Raw genomic sequence first — 21,690 nt, 5'->3', positions numbered from 1 at the left:
TGTGGTCCCGAGGCTGAAGTTCGCTCGTGGGGTGCTGCCCACGGGCTCTCTGCGGCGGCAGCAACCAGGAAGACCTGTGCTGCCCCTTCCGGGAGCTTCAGTGCACCAGGGTTCCAGATGGCCTTTGGTGTTTTCCTCTGGCGTCCAAGATGTGTGCACAGAGAGCAGTCTCTTCTGGTTTCCCAGGCTTGTCTGCCTCTCTGAAGGTTCAGCTCTCCCTCCCACGGGATTTGGGTGCAGAGAACTGTTTATCCGGTCTGTTTCCCTCAGGTTCCGGTGGTCCGGAATTGCAAATTTTAAGCCTCTAGCAACAATTACACAAACAAATAAGTATAATTTATTCTCCGAAATGGCATGCTTTAGCTGTATATTAAATTGTAGAACTATTAGAGTCCGTATTTCAGTTGTTTTAAAAGTCTGTGTAAAAGCATTTTCATGGCCCTAAAACGGACTAGTGGTGCTTGCACATGTTCATGACTACACGGAAATCTTTTGAAGATTGGGCTTCTAATGGGTGGATTGTATGGCGTATATACCTCCTGAGAGCTGCTTTTAAGATATATTGGGTGTCTGTTACTATACTGAATTTTGGGTTATAAACTAATTTTTTATAAAAGAAATCTCCTTTCAGGATTTCAATAATGTGCTGTGGAATTCTTAGCACCATCTCTTTCCTGACGTCAGCTTGTGAATATTATGTCCCTACGTAACGGGTACTATAATTCAGCCCTATTTTATGGGCATCTTCCATGTATCAAGAAAGCTGGACCTTCAGATGTGCATAGGACAGGTAAAAATTCTTGACAAAATAGAAATTCTCATGTGGCAAGAGTCACAGTAAAGAAACATGGAAGCAAACAGTGGCAGATTAACTAAACCTTGAGGCATCTGGCCACGCATCATTCTACTTCCTCTAGAACAGTGGTTCTCAACCTCTGGATCGACACCCTTTCACAGAGGTTACATAGCAAAGATTTACATCATGTTTCATAACAGTAACAAAATTACAGTTATGAAGGAGCAACAAAAATAACCTTACATTGGTGGTTACCACAACACGAGGAGTTGTATTAAAGGGTGACAGCATTAGGGATGTTGAGAACCACCGGTCTTGAAACACCCACTCTGCCCATTTTCTGGGTACACATCTGCTCTCTGGGAATGGATCCCTAGGGGGATGGTATATGTCCATCAGGAGTCCTGAGGGCTGGGGTATGTGTGTGAGCATTACTGCAGAGAGGAACTGACGTGGTTAGGGAGGCTGCAGTCTTCCTCTGTTTTTAGATTCAGTTAAGGAGGCACAGACATTTTGCTATTTGGCTACTTTATAGCTTTTAGGGTAGAAATTAGCTTATAGAAACACAGAAAACAAAATAGTAATTGTTTATCGCATGCAATGCAAATGCCCTTTTCGGTTTTTAATATTTACATAATTCCCTCTTCTTTTTCATCGCTCCAACCTCACCCTCCATGCTTCGTCCCCTCCCACACCCCCTCATCCAACCCTCTCTGCCCACTTTTTTCAAATTCATAGCCTCTTTCTCTTCATTATTGTTTCAAAGCAATACTTGATTTTTTTATCTTTCTCCCTATAGAAGACATGAATTCAACAAATTTCCCTATAAAACATTTGCTAGTTTTGCATTTACTGATAACATGATCTCAGTACTTCTGACTGAATTATGTATGCATTGTATATCTGCTTGCCTCTTTCAGATTCTCTTCTTAAGTGAATATCTTACTGCTTCACAAGGCCATGAATTAACACCATAGATGTTTAAATTTGATCATAGACATGTATGAGAAGGAGTTTTCAATGTATTGGTCAAGAAGTGCTGGGTGGTAGCCAGAGGATATGATAGAGATCATCAACTTCAGATAGTAATATTCAAGGCAAAAGGAAAGACAAAAATAAGTAGGGGGAATCATTAAAAAAGAAAGGAAAGAAAGAAGAAGAAAGGAAAGAAAGACAGAGAAGAAGCAAAAGGGGAGGAAGAGAAAGAAGAGAAGAAAGAAAAGGAGGAGGAAGAGGAGGAGGAGGAAGAGAAGGAAAAGAAGAAGAGGAAGAGGAGGAGGAGGAAGAGGAGGAAGAAGAAGAGCAAGAGGAAGAAGCTGATTTCCTTCAGTCTCTCACTGCCTGAAAACAGTCTGTATACATTTTGGAATTCTGAAATCAGGTAATAGACTATAGGAAAACATAGTGCAAACCAATGACCTTCTTTATAAAAACAGATGGACTCTAAGGAGGTTGACTTTGTAGCCCTTAAGTGTGGACTGTTGGAGGCTGGGGAGATAGGAGGGATGAAGGGAGAAAGAATGGAGGACGAAGGTCTCCGAGGTACAGAAAGATGGGAAGGGATCAGCTGTGCTGTTGATGCTGCGACTACAAATGACAGCAATGTGCTCTACAGGGGCTCACTTGGAATAAAAGGCAAGTATGGTTTTCTTTTTCAAAAATAATAAAAAAAGAACAAGAAATTAGTGTGACCACAATCCACCCACAGTGAAAGACACTATAGTTTTCTTCCTGATACAGCTTTGTGTTTAGTTTCATGTTAAAATAATCTTGCGCTGTAACTATAAAGAATATTCAGAACCAATATGGGAATATGTACCCCCTAAGTCTCTGAAGTCAGGATAGCCAGTTAGCGTGAGTTTACTGTGTTATAGTTTGGAATGCACAGAGACAGTTGCAAATAAAGCTTGTGATGGAAAAATGATGTCAGGGTTTCCTACTATCTATAATAATTAACTAAAATAGAGCAGTTGCTGTCTTGTTTTGGAGCCTGCCACCGAGGGGACCATCATTCAAATATAAAACAACGGTGGGCAGGTACGAGGAGGGTAGTTTTTATTTCATATCATTGTGACAGTAGATAAGAGCCTAATTGAGACATGAAACCATGTGGAGGGAGACATTTTACCTGTAAAAGAAAGTCACTTCCCATACCTTTGAAAAAATGCAGGGTCATCTGACAAGTTCTTAGTCTTGCTATATGTTCTCTTCTGTGAGAGACACTACTTAAAATTACTCCGAAGAGGGAAGCTAAAACATTTATTTTGAAGTGTCTTTGGGCCACAGCCCCACATCATCTACAGTTTCTCAACTTCTCACTTTTAATGTGTACTTTGTTTTTATCTACATCATTTTTATTTTTGCAATGTTTTAGAATTAAAATATAATTATATCATTTCCTCCTCTCTGTCCTCCTTCCAACCCCTGTTCTCTCTCAAATTCATGGTCTCTCTCCTTTTTAATTTCTATCATTACATACATACATACATACATACATACATACATACATACATACACACATGTATGCAGTATATATAATATATACATATGAATCTGTTTGATGTTGCCTGTGTGTGTATAATTTTAAGGCTGATCACTTGGTACTAGAAAATCAATTCATGTCTGAGGAAGACAAATTTTCTCTCTTTCAGTAATGGTTTATTGCTGGTAGTTCTTTGTCTAGCCCTTAGTCGCCCTGTGAGATTTCCCTCTTCCTGTTAACATGTCTGTTGGTATTATCTTTATTCAGGTCTTCTTCAGGCAGCCATATTGCTGACGCATCATGGGTACAGTGTCTAATGTGTATTTGGTACAAGCAGTATAGCTAGATGTCTGAATTGCAAGACCATCTTTACAAGTAGAATCAGCAAGACCCCTCGGTCATTTTCCTAATCGGCTCCCCACCTCCACCCTCTTATAGCACACAGCACACTTAATCACAGCACGGCCTTCCAAGAATGCTTTGACATATTGCTTCAGATATCTTCATCATAAAATCAGTAACAGCTTACACATGCATACCCTGGTTTGGGCAGCAGAGACATGGGAACTGGTCAGGAAGACTCAGAGCCTGACAGGCAGGAATAGGAGTGAAAAGATCAGTCCCATACAAGGCTGCCTCTTGCTTCTGTCATGAGGCATCTGAGCCTCCTGAGAGCTGGAAGGCAAGATTCAGAAAAATGCAACCAAATGTTGCTCTTGGGGATCAAAGGCCAGGAGGAAGAGGGTGAGAACTCAAAGCAAAAGCGGGAAGCTCTGGGTCCTTTCTTCCTATAACTTGGGATAAGGTCAAGGTGCGGGCATTTGGAATGTGGACAGGAAACCAGCTAACGAACACTGCAGGGCCTGACTCGCGGAATGGGGTCACTTTACACCAACCACTGAAAGTGACCTCCGCTGTGGGGATCCTGTGAGGGATCCGGGAAATGTGTCACTGGGCTTTACAAGTTAAGCCAAGGAGAAAAACTAAGGACATGATATGACTGCCTAGCTTACTACAATTTAATTTATTAACCAGTCCATGTGTGGAGGTGTTCTTTTAAAAGCCTATGGTGCCAGGATCAGATATGAATGTTCCTTGAGCTAGTATTACTTTCTCTGGTTTATTTCAGTTTACCCTGGATGTTCCCAGTAGTGTTCCCCGAAAGGTTTTTGTTCTGCAGAGCTAAGGGTCAAACACGATGGCTTTGCATATTATATGCAAGTGCTCTACCAATGAGCCCTACCCCAGATTTTATATATATATATATATATATATATATATATATATATATATGCATGTATTTTATCTCAGTTATATTTATGTTTTGCAGAATGTTTTTGAGCAAGCAACTTTGAAATAGTTATAATCTAGTAAAAAAGAGAGAAGAGATTTGTATTGCCATGTGGCCATCAAAATAACTATTTAAAAGAGGATTTTTCATTATCTCATCCTTTTCCATCTGTTATAATAAATTAAATATTTAAAGGCTATATGTAGTAATTCAAATTATTAGTAAGAAACTTTCCCATCCACAGGGACAAATACTTTCCGGAACGAGCCAGTTGTTAAAACACACAAGCCTCGTCCTGCGTATTCTGCTGTAAACTTGAGAACAGGCTGTAAGGTTTGTATGAGTCAGTATAAATCACATTTTGCATGTAACGGGTAATGTCATACATACATTCTGTGCTCTGCACACTAAAATGCACCTCACATCTAAGCTTCTGTGGGAAGGATTGTGATACCCTTGGGACGTAAACGGGAAATAAAACATTTTACTCTACAAAGTTTATAATTACCCAAATGTTTTATGCAGATGTATGGGGCTGTGGAAACATTGGCTTGAGGTTTATAATTGACGTTGATAATTAACTCTTTTGTCAAAATGTTTTAAGGGGGCTAATTCTGGGGGAAAGCAGCACAGTCCACTGCCAGCTGGAGAATCAATGTTTGATTTTTTTCCCCCAGGAAACACTCCACACCTGTTTCTAATATGTGTTCCTTTGGACTGAATCCATGCATTTGGCTCACTGATAACTTGTTTCCTTTTTTGTTCTCCTACTCTAGGAGTTGAGCATAACTACTAATCCCAGGTGGTCTAGAAACTGTCATCATGTTTGAGCTGTGGTAGACCAGGTCTGAGCCAGTGGTGGCAGAGGATATGTTGATTAACAATAGATGCCACCCACCACCTTCTTTAAAGACACAGACCACACAGCCCTGTAGTCTAATGAGATGCGCCAGTGGAATTTAGCTTCTTCAAAGACACTGATGTAGCAACTTTCAACATAAACACGAACTGCAGGGCTCCAAGGAAAACAGGTGGTGGAACGGCTCCTCTTCAGCTTGTGGAATCCAACTAAAGACCACCGGGCAGGCAGGGAAAGTGCTAGGCACTTGAATGGACTCATTCCGGTAATGCCACAGAGGCTTTCCTACTTCCGTTTTGTAATTAATTTTATACCATTTGATGGAAAGCTACAGATACGGAGAAAAGCCGGGTCCTTCCTGCGTGCAGACAAAGATGTATTCATCAGCTTTGATTCTGAGAGGTCAAAACTGTCCTTAGGAAAGTCGCAGTAGCGTGAGGACAGCACGTAAATAGGATGAGTGGTGAGTATTCGAGTTTTCAGAGGCGGTGCTACTGAATCTCACCGAGAAGACGGAAATTAGAACCTGGGAGACGGAACTCTGTCAGAGGCACTGCTGCAAGCAGGCATCAGCGTCCAAGCTAAGCATAGGACTGGCAGACGTGAGTGGAGCAGACGGGGCACTAGGTGCCTGGGGGATAAAAACTAGGTCAGAAATAGCAACTGTGCTCAAGAATTTCAAGCCATTCTAACAACCTGGTACATGAGTGGTACATGGTACGACAGGTGGCCGTGTGTGTGTGTGTGTGTGTGTGTGTGTGTGTGTGTGTGTGTGTGTGTGTGTTAGACAACCTTCTGGGAAGCGTCCATTGATTGGTTGGGCGGGTGTTTGGCTAGAGAAAGTATTGCAGTGAGGTAGTGATACTGAGACCAAACAGAACGACGAATTTAGAAGCTGTAGAAGGGGTTTCCAGTACCTTTATGATAAAATGACATGCAGTTATCTAAGGGACTGATTAGGTATCTGTTGCTAGGTTGCCATATTAGAAAGCAGAGGTTGGGTGACTTAGCAGGGGGTTGAACATCACAGTTCTGGAGCAGGAGCCACCGAGGTTGCACCCTTGGCTCCTAGACACTGGTGTCTTCTCTCAGATGGCCATTTCTCCATTCCTGTTGGCCTCCGGACATGTCCTTATGACCTCTTCTAACTTTAACTATATTGTTAAAAACTCTTCCTCTGAGTCTCAAGCCAAGAACTTTAAGGAGACACAGCTTGGCCCATGGTACAACCTAAAGACTGTTCTCAAACTGTAAACAGTGTGGGGCATGTGCTGAGATCTCATGCTGTAGCTGTGGAGATTGTGTGGTCCACAACTAAAGATGCTTGACATACCAGAGAGTTAAGAGTCATGGAAGGGAGAGATGTTGACTGAAAAAGGTGAGGAAGAACTGGCTCTTGCCTCCCATACTGGACTTTGAAGGAAGAGAGGAGAAAGCCGTTATCCTTATAGTATGTTTTATTATAAATATTGGGCACTTTTGAAAAGTAATAGTTTCAAGGTAAAACTCCTGGATTTAATAACTGTCCTTGGCCTAAGTGAAAAATGAATCAGTTATGTCTATAGACATTAAGTTATCTAATGAACAAGATTAATAAGGATATAAATCTCCAAAGGGAAAAATCCATAGATGGATGGATAAAAGCTAAGCCAGGATTTCTTTAGAATCTAAGACATGAAGAGACTCCCTGCACTGGTAATTAACCAGGGTTGGAAACCTTTGCCAGCGCTCCAAATACAAGAGAATCAAGCTTATGCTGAGTGTTTCAGTGGCCGTGTACTTTTGTAACACCCAAGGGTTCCACCTCTTCTCCCTCCCCAACCAGGACAGAAAGCTGGTTCCTCAATGTCTGTGTTTTCCCAGCAGCGTTTGGAATCAGAGTCTGAGAGTAGACTTTCCCAAACACTTCAGCCTCAAAACTACTCTCTTGCCTTAAAAATCAGTTCTGCCATTGCAGCAAAAGCACGTGGCGTGAGTCTTACCCACAATGCTATGCAGTAATGTCAAACCTAGTGTATCAGGGTTCAGGTGGGCTCCTCCATCCACAAGCTGTGTTCCAACTCTGACGCCCTCACACGAGGTGTGCATGTTCACCGAAGCTGCCTGCGACCAATCTGTGAGAGTGTCACCTTTGAGAGAGGGTCACAGAGCCATTTATGTCCAGAAAGGGTTACCTGGAATCTGGCCAGGGCCAGGCATATGCTGACTCTGCTACGCTGCCTGCTCCGCACGCAACTTGAAGCTCTTGTCACACATCAATCTGGCCTCCTTTCTCTTCTGCTGAGCAAATGCTTGGACCTTGCACTCTCCTGTCTTCTCCCTCTCTCTCCATTTTGTTCACTGGCTGCACTCATACCGTGCCTAAGTCTTCCGTTTGGAGTGAAATAAATTTTTGGAGGTGGTAATTAATAATAAATAATTAGGACAGGTTTTTCTGTTTTCAATTCACACTGCAACTGCTTTATAAATTGTACCATGAAAGGTCTTTTGCTTTTGCATTTGTATTGTATTTGCGTGTGATAGTTGAACAAATTACCCACAATACAGTGCTTTCACCCTATGCGTTTCGGCTTTGATCTCATATAAATGACTTTGCTATTGCAGATTTTCCACTATGAATTTTCATGGTTTTTTTCCCTGACATGTAGAGTAGGAAAAGAAAACAGATTTTCTAAACTATTCCGGACTGTCTCTGCAATATATTTGCACCTGACATGTGACACTTGAAGCACCCCTTTCCCAAATCCATTCAGATATTTGATACTGACATGTGTTCCAGGCATCTGTCAGCCCTCTGACCAGCCACAGCTGACACTGACAAACAACAGAGAAAAATGTTGGCTGTGTCTTAACGTGTGCCTTGTGGGGAAACCTTCCTCCCCCCATTCACTCATTACTGAATTCAGCAGACATTTGTCGGATACCCTTAATGCACGCAACGCATTACCCTAAGCACCATTGATAGAAGTGCGGAGAGCAGAAATAACCGGCCTTCAGGTCTGTCTATCAAACACGGCTCACTCTTTGTGTTCAAATATACAAATTAAACAGGAAGTTAGGACATTCCATATGTACACAGCCCCAGTAGCTAGCAAATTGCCTAGGGGTGCTTTCCAAACTTCCTTCTGACTTAACTCGGATAATGGAGACTCTTCTTACAAGAGTCCATGCCAGTGTGATCTCTGACTTTGCATTTTGGCATCCAGAGGGGGTTTTGTAAACTATGGCTCAATGTCTACTAAATGTCAGCTTGGGAGACCCTAGACTGAACAGCACCCAAGCAAAAGAGTTCTCCAGTCTAGCCCAATACCCAAGTCAATAGGCAACCTTCAGAGGAAGACAGAGCATACCCTCAAGAATGAATAGGGACACAGAGACCTGAGGACTCAGATCAAGCTGTCTTACCAGACAAGGCACCAAGAAGTATGTGTCAAGTAGATTCGGGCTCTCCCAAATTTCATCACAATAGTCTCTATAAAAAAAAACAAAAAACAAAAAAAAAAAAAACAAAAACAAAAACCAAAAAAACCAAAACCCTTTTTCTAAATACAAAGAAAATAAGTGTTAACCAAAAACTGCAAAAATGTCATTAAAATTCTTTTTCATAATAAAAACAAAATATATCCTTGGTGGAGGGAAAGAACTTCCTGCAAGCGCCTATGTTTGCCTTGCACCATGCGGGTCACAGGGATCATACTCAGGTCTTCAGGCTTGGAAGCAAGCACCATTACTCACTGAGGTATCTCAAGGGTCCAAGAGTTAAGACCCTTAGAAGAGAGTTGGAGCTGGGTCTGATGGTTAACTCCTGTAATGCCAGTACTTGGAGCTGAGACAGGAGGGTCAGGAGTTCAAGACTAGCCTGAGCCACAGAAAACTCAAGTGCAAATTTTAAAATTATGTGACTGGAATAAATTTCAACTGCTAAGACTAAACCAGATAATTATGAGCCATCGTTTCTGGGTTACAACTCACTATGAAGCTGGAGTCTAGAGACACCGACCGGCTTCATCTATAAAGGCAGCTTCCTTTTTTTTTAAATTGGGCCAATATGATTTTTCTTCATCAGTTTTCTGCCATAAACAAAAAGAAGCAGGCCAAAGGTAATGACATACCCCCATAATCCCAGAATTCAGGAGGATACTAAGGCAAGAGGATCACAAACTTAAGGCCAGGCTGAACATGTAGCAACATCTATTCTGTAAAAAGAAATAAATGAGGTTATTGTGATGGCTCACTGGTCAAGAGCTGGCTGCTCTTCCAGAGGTGCAGTTGCTGTTTCCAGCGCCCGCAGGGTTATTTACCACCACCCATAATTCCAATTCCAAGGCATCTAATGCTTCAGTGAGCACTTCACATGTGTGGCACACAGAAACAAAATACTCATACACTTAAAATAAAATAAATAAACCTAAAGAAAGAAGAAATCAATCTTTCTCTCTTGAACTAATTATTGTCTGTGTCTTACAAATCTTAAAAAGCCAAAAGACTTCAAGGGCTATAATATTCTCAGTTCAAACGTTAACTTTAAGGGATGGGAATATCATTTAGACTTCCTGTGCTTAAAAAAAAACCTATTTAAAAATTTTAAATATGCTAATTCCACACTCATTTTCTACAGTTTTATGTTCAGTATATGCAAATATAGTCAGAAAACTCAAATGACTTGAGTTAAACCAGCCATCGCCCATTTTAAGAGTCTTTGAAATGGGGTCAAATGAGGTTTCTTGATACCATAGTTTCCCAGAACTATCCCAGAATATCTAAAGGTGAAAAACTAGGCAGGCCTTTCTTTGAAAGGTGGCTTCGGGCAATGTTACTTTGAAACAAAAGCACTGCATGTGGGTGTGGAGGCACAGGCTGTGTGTCAGAAAGGGTGTGTGTGTGTGTGTGTATGTGTGTGTGTGCATTTTCATGCTTAGAAAACAAGGATAACATGTACATTTTGGAATTTTCTTGAAAGGGCTTTTTGGGCTTTGTTCCTATGAGATGGGAGGGGAGATTACAGGATCCTTGCCGCTGACATATGAGTCTAATTACAGAGGCTGGGTGTCTCTGGGGATTTTTTTTCTTTAGACACTCCCATAGAAAAGAAAGACAGTTGCTCAAGTATATTTTTTAATTGCACTTGAAATCATCTATTAAAACATGAGGACAGAAAGGGGTGTGGTGGGGAGGCCTTAACTCCAAATTCTTTCTTTTTATTGCAATAATTCCCTATTGGTAGACCTTCAGGGTAATGTTTAAGAGCACTCTTTTTGTCTCAGTTTCTCTTTTTTTTTTCTTTTTAATTGGTTATTTTATTTACTTACATTTCAAATGTTGTCTACCTTCCAGGTCTCCCCTGCACAAATCTCATCCCCCCTCCCCTTTGTCTCTTAGAGTGCGTTCCTCCACCCACTCACCCACTCCCGCCTCACCACTCTAGCATCCCCTTACACTGAGGGAACCAGCATCCACAGGACCAAGGGCCTCCCCTCCTATTGATGCCAGATAAGGCCATCCTCTGCTACATATGTAGCTGGAGCCATGGACCCATTCATGTGTACTCATTCATGAATGTACTCATGTGGTTTAGTCCCTGGGAGCTCTGGGGGATGGGGAAGATCTGGTTAGTTGATATTGTTGTTCTTCCTATGGGGCTGCAATCCTTCTGCTTCTTCAGTCCTTTCCCTAACTCTTCCACTGGGGTCCCCGGGCTCAGTCCCATGGTTGGCTGTGAGAATCTGCATCTGTATTGGTCAGATGCTAGGACAGTCTCTCAGGGGACAGCTATATCACACTTCTGTCTGCGAGTGCTTACTGCTGCCAGCAATAGTGTGGGGGTTTGGTCTGCAGATGGGATGGATCCCTAGGTGGGGCCATCTCTGGATGGATTGTCCTTCAGTCTTTGCTCCATGTCTGTGTCCCTACAGTTCCTTCAGACAGGAACAATGCTGGATTAAAAATTTTGAGATGGACGGGTGATCCCATCCCTCAACTGGGAGCAGTGCCTATCTAAGGGAGGTGGTCTCTACAGGTTCTCTCTCGCCCTTGCTGTGTATTTCAACTAATGTCATCCCTGTTGGGTCCTAGGAACCTCTCACTTCCCTGGTGTCTGAGACTCTAGTGGCTAATCTAGTTTCCCCCATCTCTACTGCTACTTATTTCTACTCATTTTCCTGACCCTCTGGGTTTCTCTCCTGTATCTTGGCATATGATCCTTCCCTCTTTTTCCCTCCCCCTCCCCTTTCCCACCCAAGTCCTTCCCTCCCTCTACCTCCCCTTCTAAGAAGCATCTGCACTTTGGCCATCCTTCTTTTTGAGCTTCATGTGGTCTGTAAATTGTATATTGGGTATTGTGAGCTTTTGGACTAATATCCACTTATCAGTGAGTATATATCATGTGTGTCCTTGTGCGACTGGGTTTCCTCACTCAGGATGATATTTTCCAGTTCCATCCATTTGACTGCAAATTTCATGAAGTCATTGTTTTTATTTTTATTTTTTGCTGGGAACATAGAATTCATTTATTGTCCTACATGTTTAAATGGATTGAATGATGGGTACCACAGACAAAGGGTTGTCACGCTCCCCTAAAACACTACTTAGCAATTTCTTTTTCCCCCCACCCAATCACCTACCCCTTCCGACCTCCCCGCCCTGACATTCCCCTACACTGGGGGTCCAGCCTTGGCAGGACAAAGGGCTTCTCCTCTCATTGGTGCCCAACAAGGCCATCCTCTGCTACATATGCAGCTGGAGCCATGGGCCTGTCCATGTGTAGTCTTTGGATGGTGTTTTAGTCCCTGGGAGCTCTGGTTGGTTGGCTTTGTTGTTCTTATGGGGTTGCAAACCCTTCAGCTCCTTCAATCCTTTCTCTAACTCCTCCAATGGAGGCCCCATTCTCAGTTCAATGGTTGGCTACAAGCATTCACCTCTGTATTTGTCACACTCTGACAGAGCCTCTCAGGAGACAGCTATATCAGGCTCCTGTCAGCATGCATTTCTTGGCATCAGCAATATTGTCTGGATTTGGTGGCTGTATGTATGTGGGCTGGATCCCCAGGTGGGGCAGGCTCTGAATGACCTTTCCTTCAGTCTCTGCTCCAAACTTTGTCTCTGTATCTCTTGCTATGAATATTTTTGTTCCCTCTTCCAAGAAGGACTGAAGCATCTGCACTTTGGTCATCCTTCTTCTTGAGCTTCATTGTAGTCTGTGGATTGAATCTAGGGTAATTTGAGCATTTGGGCTAATGTCAACTCCTCAGTGAGTGCATACCATGTGTGTTTTTCTGTGATTGGGTTACCACACTCAGGATGATATTTTCTAGTTCCATCCATTTGCCTATGAATTTCATGAAGTCATTGTTTTTGATAGCTGAGTAGTATTCCATTGTATAGATGTACCACATTTTCTGTATCCATTCCTCTGTTGAAGGGCATCTGGATTCTTTCCAGCTTCTGACTTTTATAGATAAGGTTGCTATGAACATAGTGGAACATGTATCCTTGTTAATGTTGAAGCATCTTTTGGGTATATGTCAAGAAGTGGTTTAGCTGGGTCCTCAGATATGTCCAATTTTCTGAGGAACCTCCAGAAGGATTTCCAGAGTGGTTGTACCGGCTTCCAATCCCACCAACAATGGAAGGGTATTCCTAAGAATTAACAAAAATGCAATTTAATTGTCTACAAAACATTTTCTTCTATATATTTAACTAATAATTTTTTTCATTAATGTCCTCATTCCCAAGACTATACTGGATGCCTATGAGTGTCAGAGATTTCCACATCTACTGGGATAAAGTCAAAGCTGTGTAAACTAATTAACAGGGCTATTGTTATTGTGACCTATTTTTCAAAATTGAAACCAAGAGCTATTTGACCACCATCTGTGTAAACTAAACTGACATCTGGATCATAGCAACATCAAAATGACATTGCTGAAATGATCATTGGTACATTTAGTTCTGATTATTTTGGATGTTTGAACATTGGTTAATCAAGAAACAATTAGTCCTTATATAGAGAGTACCAGAGAAGTCTAAACAATGCTCAGAATGCGATCTACCACTACACTGTAGCCTCCTGAACACCCACATATCATAACACAGTAGCAATCGCAGGGCCGCCTGTGGGACAGGGGGAGCATGAGCCTTGGCTATGTATATATAGCCAGAAGGAACAAAATCAAATCAATGAACAGAAAGAAAACATGAACATGGCACCTCCAACTTTTATTAAGCATAAGCTGGAGATCTATGTTTCTGATATCAGAAAATCAAAGCTTGGGAGGGTTGCTCTGAGTAGGCACTTTCCTAAGTAACTGAAAATTACTAACAACGCAAATTCACTCAGCAAGAGGAATGATTTGCTCTGTGGAATGTTTAATATTTTTGAAGTGTTGACAGTGTGTGTGGTTCTCTTCAAAGCTCCCAGGGGAAGACTTTCAGGGTGGCACACAGTTTTCCCTCCAACCCTTGACAAGCAATGCCAGTTGGCTTCTTTTCTCTCAGTAGCTTCTGCCCCATCCCCCATTTCTTCCTCCATCTCATAATGATACATCAAGACCTATAAACACTATAAACATACATACTCTGTTGTGTGACACTGTTCCTGGAGAAATGTGACAAAATGCCTACTCATACCAGATAAGGAACCAGTAGCAGACCAAATAAGGATACCACCAAAATCCAACTTGGTGAACCAATGAGTTCTATTGGGGTTACTTATAAGAGTATGGGCGAGGGGTTCATTACAGGAGCAGAAATAACTCAAAGATAGATGCTTTGCCAAAGCCCACCCCAACATGGATGATAGCTCACTAAAGCTGGAAAGCAGGAATGAAATGCACAAGTTTCAGGCAGCTCACAAACTTGAGGGCATCCTTTTCGGGCAGATTATCTTGTGTGAATGTCTCTCAGCAGTTCTTATAGCTTATATAAACTTGGAATAGGAGGGGCCTAGTGAATCTGGTCAGTTTCAGGTACTTCCTTTTAAGTTGCTTTTTCGCAGATCTTAAAAAGCTTCCCTTCAGGAAAGAGTATTTAACATCCTCTTAGGACATACTATATCTTAAACCAAATTTCCTCTAAGTATTCTGTCTTGGAGGAAATTGTCAATTCATCATTCTTTGATATATACTAAACCCACACAGTACTTGATTTTGTTCTTTTAAGTTCTAACACCTAAAGGCTGAAGACAATAGACAACTGTGCTGGATAGTTTTATGTCAACTTGACACAAGCTATGGTCATCAGAGAAGATGGAGCCTTGATTGAGAAAATGCCCTTATAAGAAAGACAGGGCTATAGGCAAGATAGTAAGGCATTTTCTTAATTAGTGATTGATGTGGGAGGGTCCAGCCCATTGTAGGTAGCACCATCCCTGGGCTGGTGGTCCCGGGTTCTATAAGAAATCAGACTGAGCAAGCCGAGAGAAACAAGCCAGTAAGCAGCATCTATCCCTCTATAGCTTCTGCATCAGCTCCTGCCTCCAGGTTCCTGTACTGACTTCTTTCAGTGGTTGACTACAATGTAGAAATGTAAGTCAAATAATCCCTTTCTTCCCCAGATTGCTTTTGGTCATGGTGTTTATCACAGCAATAGAAATCCTGACTGAAATAGCAACTATGTGTATGATCTCAAAGTTTCACCCACCCAAAGTTGTGGGTACTTGAGTGGACACAGTAATGTTCCTATCTATAGTAAACTTTGCTCCTTCAGTAGATGGAAACAAATAGAGGCCCAGAGTTGGACAATGTGCAGAAAACCAAGAGACCATGGAACACTGAGTCTAAAAGGGGATGTGTCTCCATCAAGCTCCTCCCCTTGTGGCTGGTGGAACTCTGTGGAAGAGACAAGAAACATTTGTTGCCTTTTAGAGCCATCAGGACTGACCACATATGAACTCACAGAGACCTTGGCAGCATGCACAGGACCTGGGAGCCTCCTGCTTTTCTGGCATGTGGAACTTTCTGGTGGCTACCCCAGTTCCCCATCCCCCATTGCTACACACCTCTGTTCAATTTCCTGACCCTCTGTATATCCCCCCATCTCCTCCCACACCTGATCCTGCCCCTCTTTTCCCCTCCCCCTCTTCTCTTCCTCCCAAGTCCCTCCCACCCTCCACCTCCTGTGAATATTTTCTTCCCCCTTCTAAGCAGGACTGAAGCATAAACATTTTGGCCTTCCTTCTTCTTGAAGTTCATACGGTCTGTGAGTTGTATCGTGGGTATTCTGAGCTTTTTTTGCCTAATATCCACTTATTAGTGAGTACATACCATGTGTGTTCTTTTGTGACTGGGTTTCCTCACTCAGGATCTTTTCTAGATCCATCAATGTGCCTGTGAATTTCATGAAGTCATTGTTTTTAACTGCTGAATAGTACTCCATTATGTAGATGTGTCACATTTTCTGTATCCATTCCTCTGTATCCAAAGAGAACATCTGGATGAGAGGAAGCTATAATCGAAGCGTATTATTTAAAAATAAGATTTATTTTCAATTAATTTGACTATTTTCAAATTAGTGCTTAACTCACTTTCTCTTTCAAATCCAGTCTGTGACCCCAGCAAACACATGATTTGCTCACAGTCAGAGTGTACCCTCCCACCCCAAGTAACCCACTCTAGAAGCTCCTTCCTAGCCATACTCTGAGGTCTCTCTCCTGGATGATTGGAGGTCCTATCAAGTAGATAATCAATGCTAACCATCACCAACTCTGTCTTTATCCCTCTGAAGCCTCCAGTCCTCTACTATGCCTTAAAAAAAAATCTCACCCATCCCCATCTTGCCAAAGCCAAGGCCCTGAAACCCAGCTCAGAGTCCCAGGGAGCCAGCTCTCCAGGGATTGCAGAAGAAAGCAGCTGCCCGAATCCCAGATACTGGTCTCAGAGAGAGGCAGCGGATGCTGAGTCCTCAGCTCAGCTTGTCTATGGAAAGCAGCTCACTTCCTCATTCGGCCCCTAAGGAGCTCCGTTTCCCATCTGAATCCTCAGCTACAAAAGCCCCAGCCTTCCGCAAACTGTGTTCATCCTGTCCCAGATCAGACAGAGATGTTGCCTCTGCGGCACTGAAATGAACCTGCCTCAACTGTTTGAGGTCGTCTGAATTCTCATCTCTTACTTCTTCCTACAAACTTAATTCTTACTTATCCTCACAAGGGCGTGGATATCTTCATTTAAGACATCACCAAAAACTCCTTCTGCCTTTCAGAGAAGACACTGTGGTAAGTGATGTGCTGAGCTTAGCCAATCTAATGGAAGCTTCCTGTCTGGGCTTCCCACTCTTGTTTTCCCTTTGCTCACCAGGAGTGGTGGTTTGGTTTGGTTTGGTTTGGTTTGGTTTGGTTTGGTTTGGTTTGGTTTGGTTTGGTTTGGTTTGGTTTGGTTCGGTTCGGTTTGGTTTGGTTTGGGCTTCCTTCCTTCCTTCCTTTCTTTTATCCCCCTCTTCCTTCCTTCCTTCCTTCCTTCCTTTCTTTCTTTCTTTTTTTTTTTTTTAACTTTGGAGCCTCCTTTCCTGCAGAATACATTTTGGATCAGATATAGTACTTAACTTATTTCACTGAATGGCATAAATCTCATTGAAACTTAATATTCGCAGATGTCATGGCTGTAGGAAAGACTCAAGTTTGAAACTGTATCAGACATGTTCTCAGCCACGGGTTATTTTTTTAATTCATTATAATCATCCTTTTTGTCTTTGATTTCAGGCAACTCTTCCTTGCCAATGGATTTCATGTGAGAAACTAAACTTCTAGCAATGTTGCTCTGGGGTAAGGAAGGTAGAAATGACAGGGGCAGAACTCGGATTTTAGGCAAAGTTCCCAAGCAGGCTGTGATAGGAACATTCTTGAAGACTTAGCTCTTCCTTTCTTTCTTTCTTTCTTTTTTTTTTTTGGTATGTGTGTGTGTGTGTGTGTGTGTGTGTGTGTGTGTGTGTGTGTGTGAATGTTGACTTTGCAGTTCAGTATTAAAGACTGTAGACATTTTATACTTTTTTCTGAAAATAATTTTTTAAAATTACGGCAGGCCAAACTTCAAAGTATTCAGCACAACATGAGTTTGTTAATCACAGACTATGTATAGATGCTATGCTGATCGGTGACAGGCCACAGTGGAAAGTGTCTATGCTTGGGGTCTCATTATCTATTATCAGTGGAAAATCAGACCCAAAAAATAAAAGCCCATACTTTTTAGAATTAGGAAGTTGGTGGCATTTAATTCTCATCCCTTTGAACCAATGGAAGGCATTTTACATATTTAGGTCTCCATAAGGAGGGGATAGTTAGCAGCTCCTGGCTCTGGCTACTTCGGAAAGACAAGTGTCATGGCACATATTCTGTCACCATTCCAGATAACAGTAAGACTGAAAGGACGCCATTATCCCATTATCCTCCTCATTTTAATTTCAGGGCTCTTATGACCCTAATAATGATATTTGTCGTTATCCCTAAGATATGATCCAGGTTTTACCCTGCTTGAGTTTAACTGGCTTTCTGTTTGGCTCAGCTCAATTCCAGAACTCACCATGTTAATGTATATCACCCCACAGCTACAATTAAAGGGTGTGTCAGCTCAATTTCAGCTAAGACAAAACTGTCCTTTCTACTTTTAAGTAGTTTGATTTTGCTGTTGCCGCTGCTGTTTCTGAGTCAGGGCCTTGCTACATAGCTCCCCAACTCCTGACTATTTCCTCTCAGACGCTGAGTGTGAGGGCAATGCTCCACCATGCTGGCCTACGCTGTCAAATGTTTGTAGGTATTTAGAATCTAGTCTAGTTGCCTTCTGCCAAGGACCTCACAAATAGAAGCTATTCTTGAGGTTTAGGACATTGGTTCTAATAAACATTTGCTTTTAAAATACTGTAAATGCTAATTTCCCTTAATAAAAAATAATATATATATCATCAGCGATGGGCACTTGGATGAACTACAGCAAGATGCCTATGACTACCCGAGTTTCTGTTCCTCAGAAGACAAACACTGAAATAGCAATTATACCTTAGATCTTTACTTCTTTGTTTTTCCATTGTTCTTCAAACACACCAGTTAGCCCTCCTCTGCCATCTCTGGATCGAAGCTCTCTAAGAAGCAAGAATCCTACAGTCAGGATATTTACAAGCACTTTCCTTGCCATGTTGTGCTTAGCTTTTTAGCAGCATCTGATTCAAACGCCCAGGGCTCCCTTTTGAAAGTTCCGATGGCATCTTGGAGTCTTCAGTCTCTGCAGTTTACTGACAGACATACTGACAGACATCCAACAGGCTGCCCTCTGGATGAAAAAACCTGCCCTATAGTGTTCATCAATTTTGATACCTCTGCTCTAACTGATCTCAGGTCTCCATTTAATGTCACTGAGCACAGCACAAAGGCACATGAACTTTACAGCACTGTGAGCTTTATGTGTTTTTTATTTTTCTAGAGCTTTAATAAGATGTAATTAGATATTGCTCAAAGGAAAGTTTCAGTGATTGGGGACATAGCTCAGTTGGTACTTGAGGGATAAAACACCCTGACAAAATCAACCTAAGGGAGAAAGGGCCACTTGGCTTGCAATCCAAGAGATACAGTCTATCATTACGGAAGAAGTGAGCTATGTTTCAGCAAGCAGACAGAGTACAGTGCTTGGAGCAGGAGGCTAACTGGTCGCCTTTTATCCATACCCAGAAAGCAGAGGGCAGATGGGAAGTAGGGCTGAGTTATAAAACTTCAAGTCCCACTCCCACCCTATACCCAGTAGCCCACTCTATCAATGAGGCTCAACCTCCTGAAGGTTCCACAATTCCCCAAACATTGGCACAAGCTGCGAACCAAGTGTTAAAATGCATGAGACAAGGAGAGACGTTTCACACTTGTCTTAATTAGGATTTTATTGCTGTGAAGAGATACCATGACTACAGCAATTCTTTTTCTTTTTAACTTTTTATTGATTCTTGGTGAATTTCACATCATGCACCCCAATCCCTCCCTCCACCTCCTCCATCCACTCCCCAACAACGCCCCTAAAGAAAACAATTTTTAAAATTTAATTAAATAAATAAACAATAAAATCATCATCATCACCACCACCACGACCACCACAACCATCATCGTCATCATCATCTCTCTTTGGAAGCTGTGGTATGTCACAGTGTATCACATAGTACACCTTTTTGCCCAAACAGCTTTACTTGCAAATGTTCCTTGCAATGAGTCATTGGTCTGGTTTCAGGCCTCTAGCTTCTGTTACACCATCAATACTGGATCCTCACTGTTCCCCTGTTTCATGATCCTGTACCTTGGGTTGTGCAGGACCGGCCCCTTCACATGCTCCAACAGTTCATAGATGGGGTAGATGTTGGGGTGGGCCAACTCAAAGCCATGGATCTGGGACTTCATGGTAGCTGAGTTGGTCAGTCTGCTAACTCTCTTGTTTTGCCCAGATGAGGGCTGGAGCCAGCTTTCCTGTCTGCAATAGCTGGCAAGGGGTGGGGCCAGCTCTCCTCTTCTAGACCAACTCTCTAGCAATGCCTTATTGAGGGCCAGAACCAGCTCATCTGAGTGCCACAGCCTGAGAGGAAAGGGGCCTACATCAACCTAACCAGGTGGAGGGCAGGGCTGTCTTTTCTGCACTTATACCACCAGAACCAACTCTACCGTGCTACCCAGACAAGATGCCGGGCCATTCTCCCAAATGCTACAGTCGGCTAGGGACAGTGCCAGCTCTCTCATGCCCATAGCACAGCAACTCTTATAACATTAAAATATTTCACTGGGGCTAGTTTAGTTCATTATTGTCATGGTGGGAACTGTAGGGGCATGCAGGCAGTCATGGTGCTGGAGAGGTAGCTGAGAGTTCTACATCCAGATCAGCAGGCACCAGGAAGAGAAAGTAAGTTATAAGGCCTGACTGGAACTTCTGACGCCTCAAACCCTGCCCCCTCCCCAAAGACATACAAGGTCTCCAACAAGACCATACCTCCTAATGGTGCCACTCACTATGAGCCTATGGAGGCCATTTTTGCTCAAATCACCACAACACTCAAAGCTAACACCTTGCATCCATGAAGCCATGGTTCGGGTCTCCAGTTCTACAGAGGTAGAGGCAGGAGGATCAGAAGTTCATGGTTACTCTGCAGCTACCCAGTAATTTCAAAGCCAAGCTTATTCTTTTCCAGATCTCAATGATTGTAAATGATATTACAAATATTAACACACATCTTTCAAAGTAACAATTTTTTGGACAAGTGTTTAAAAATAAAATGATGTTGAAGAGGCTGTCTTTGAAAATCATGAAGACAAGTTGAATAAAGAAAGAATACGAAGGACCATAGAAGAGTCTAAAGAAGTGAATGGGGTGTGGGAGTGGAGGGGGTGCACTTCGGGTAGCTTTTCACGGGCAGCCAGGAAACTGGCTTTGGGATGAGAGCAGATCTGTGAGTATAGTGTACTTTTTTCCTTTATTATACATTCTATTCGCTTCCCTACCTCCTACCCCAAAGGTTAGCCTCAGTCTCCATTCTGGCAACTACTTCTTTCTTGAGAATCTTATAAGCTATCAGTTTTGCCCAGGAGAAAATGATCACATCACAACAGACCACTCACATGAAAATTCCAACTGGTCTACCACAAGGGAGAGAAACACAAGGATGTGGCTGTCAAGGACCAAAAGAGCCATGTGCACAGCAAAGGCCATGAGCTCCATAAATAACCCCAAGCTTAAGTCAAGCATCCATCACTAGGAGGGATACTTTCCTTGGTCATAATACTATCTGGACTCTTCAAGTGGGTCCGTGGCTGCTACAGATGGTCCTAGGTTATTTTCGTCACAATATATAAAAGGTCACATAAATATAAAAGAAGAGATTACTAACCCTCCTTTTATTTTTAATTTAGATGAAGTCACCACTTTGAATCTATTTATAAATTTTCCTTTCATGTCTCTTTGAAGATCTGCTTGAGAAGCAATGCTTTCCTATTTGGCGTTCCAGAAAAACACTGTTCTCCCCTGGCATCAGATGTAAGTTCCTGGTGATCTGACTGTCAAAGCTTACCATAATCACCACAGATTTAGTCCTTGCAGAACCAAGTCTAGCGCACTGGGTTACTCGATACATCAACTCTCTTTAGCATTTTACACTGCTTCTGGTGAACATTTCTTCCTCAAAAATGATTTTAGAATAAATTCACTTTCGTCTCTAGTGATGACAAACATGTACCATTTCTGTGCTCTCAATCTTGTATTCTAGAAAGACTGGAAACACAGAGAGGTTGTGACAGTGACATGATGGAGACCCAAGGGTTA

At 42.3% G+C, this 21,690-nt stretch overlaps 1 long non-coding RNA gene across 1 annotated transcript in view; it reads right to left on the bottom strand.

Moving 5' to 3' along the window:
• Window positions 1-11,883: 11,883 nt before the first annotated feature.
• Window positions 11,884-21,690, bottom strand: part of LOC147996254 (uncharacterized) — a 59,027-nt gene continuing 49,220 nt past the window's right edge. Inside the window, exons 2-4 of the long non-coding RNA XR_015671657.1 lie at window positions 18,408-18,490; window positions 15,688-15,868; window positions 11,884-13,063 (exon numbers count right to left, since the gene is read on the bottom strand). This is a non-coding gene — a long non-coding RNA (uncharacterized LOC147996254). The remainder of the gene's footprint in view (window positions 13,064-15,687; window positions 15,869-18,407; window positions 18,491-21,690) is intronic.

This window comes from Rattus norvegicus, chromosome 2 (genome assembly GCF_021556685.1).
Source record: "Rattus norvegicus strain SHRSP/BbbUtx chromosome 2, alternate assembly SHRSP_T2T, whole genome shotgun sequence".
Classification (NCBI taxonomy): Eukaryota; Metazoa; Chordata; class Mammalia; order Rodentia; family Muridae; genus Rattus; species Rattus norvegicus.
Note: the sequence above shows the minus strand (reverse complement) of the source record. Positions and strands in the feature narration are given on the sequence as shown.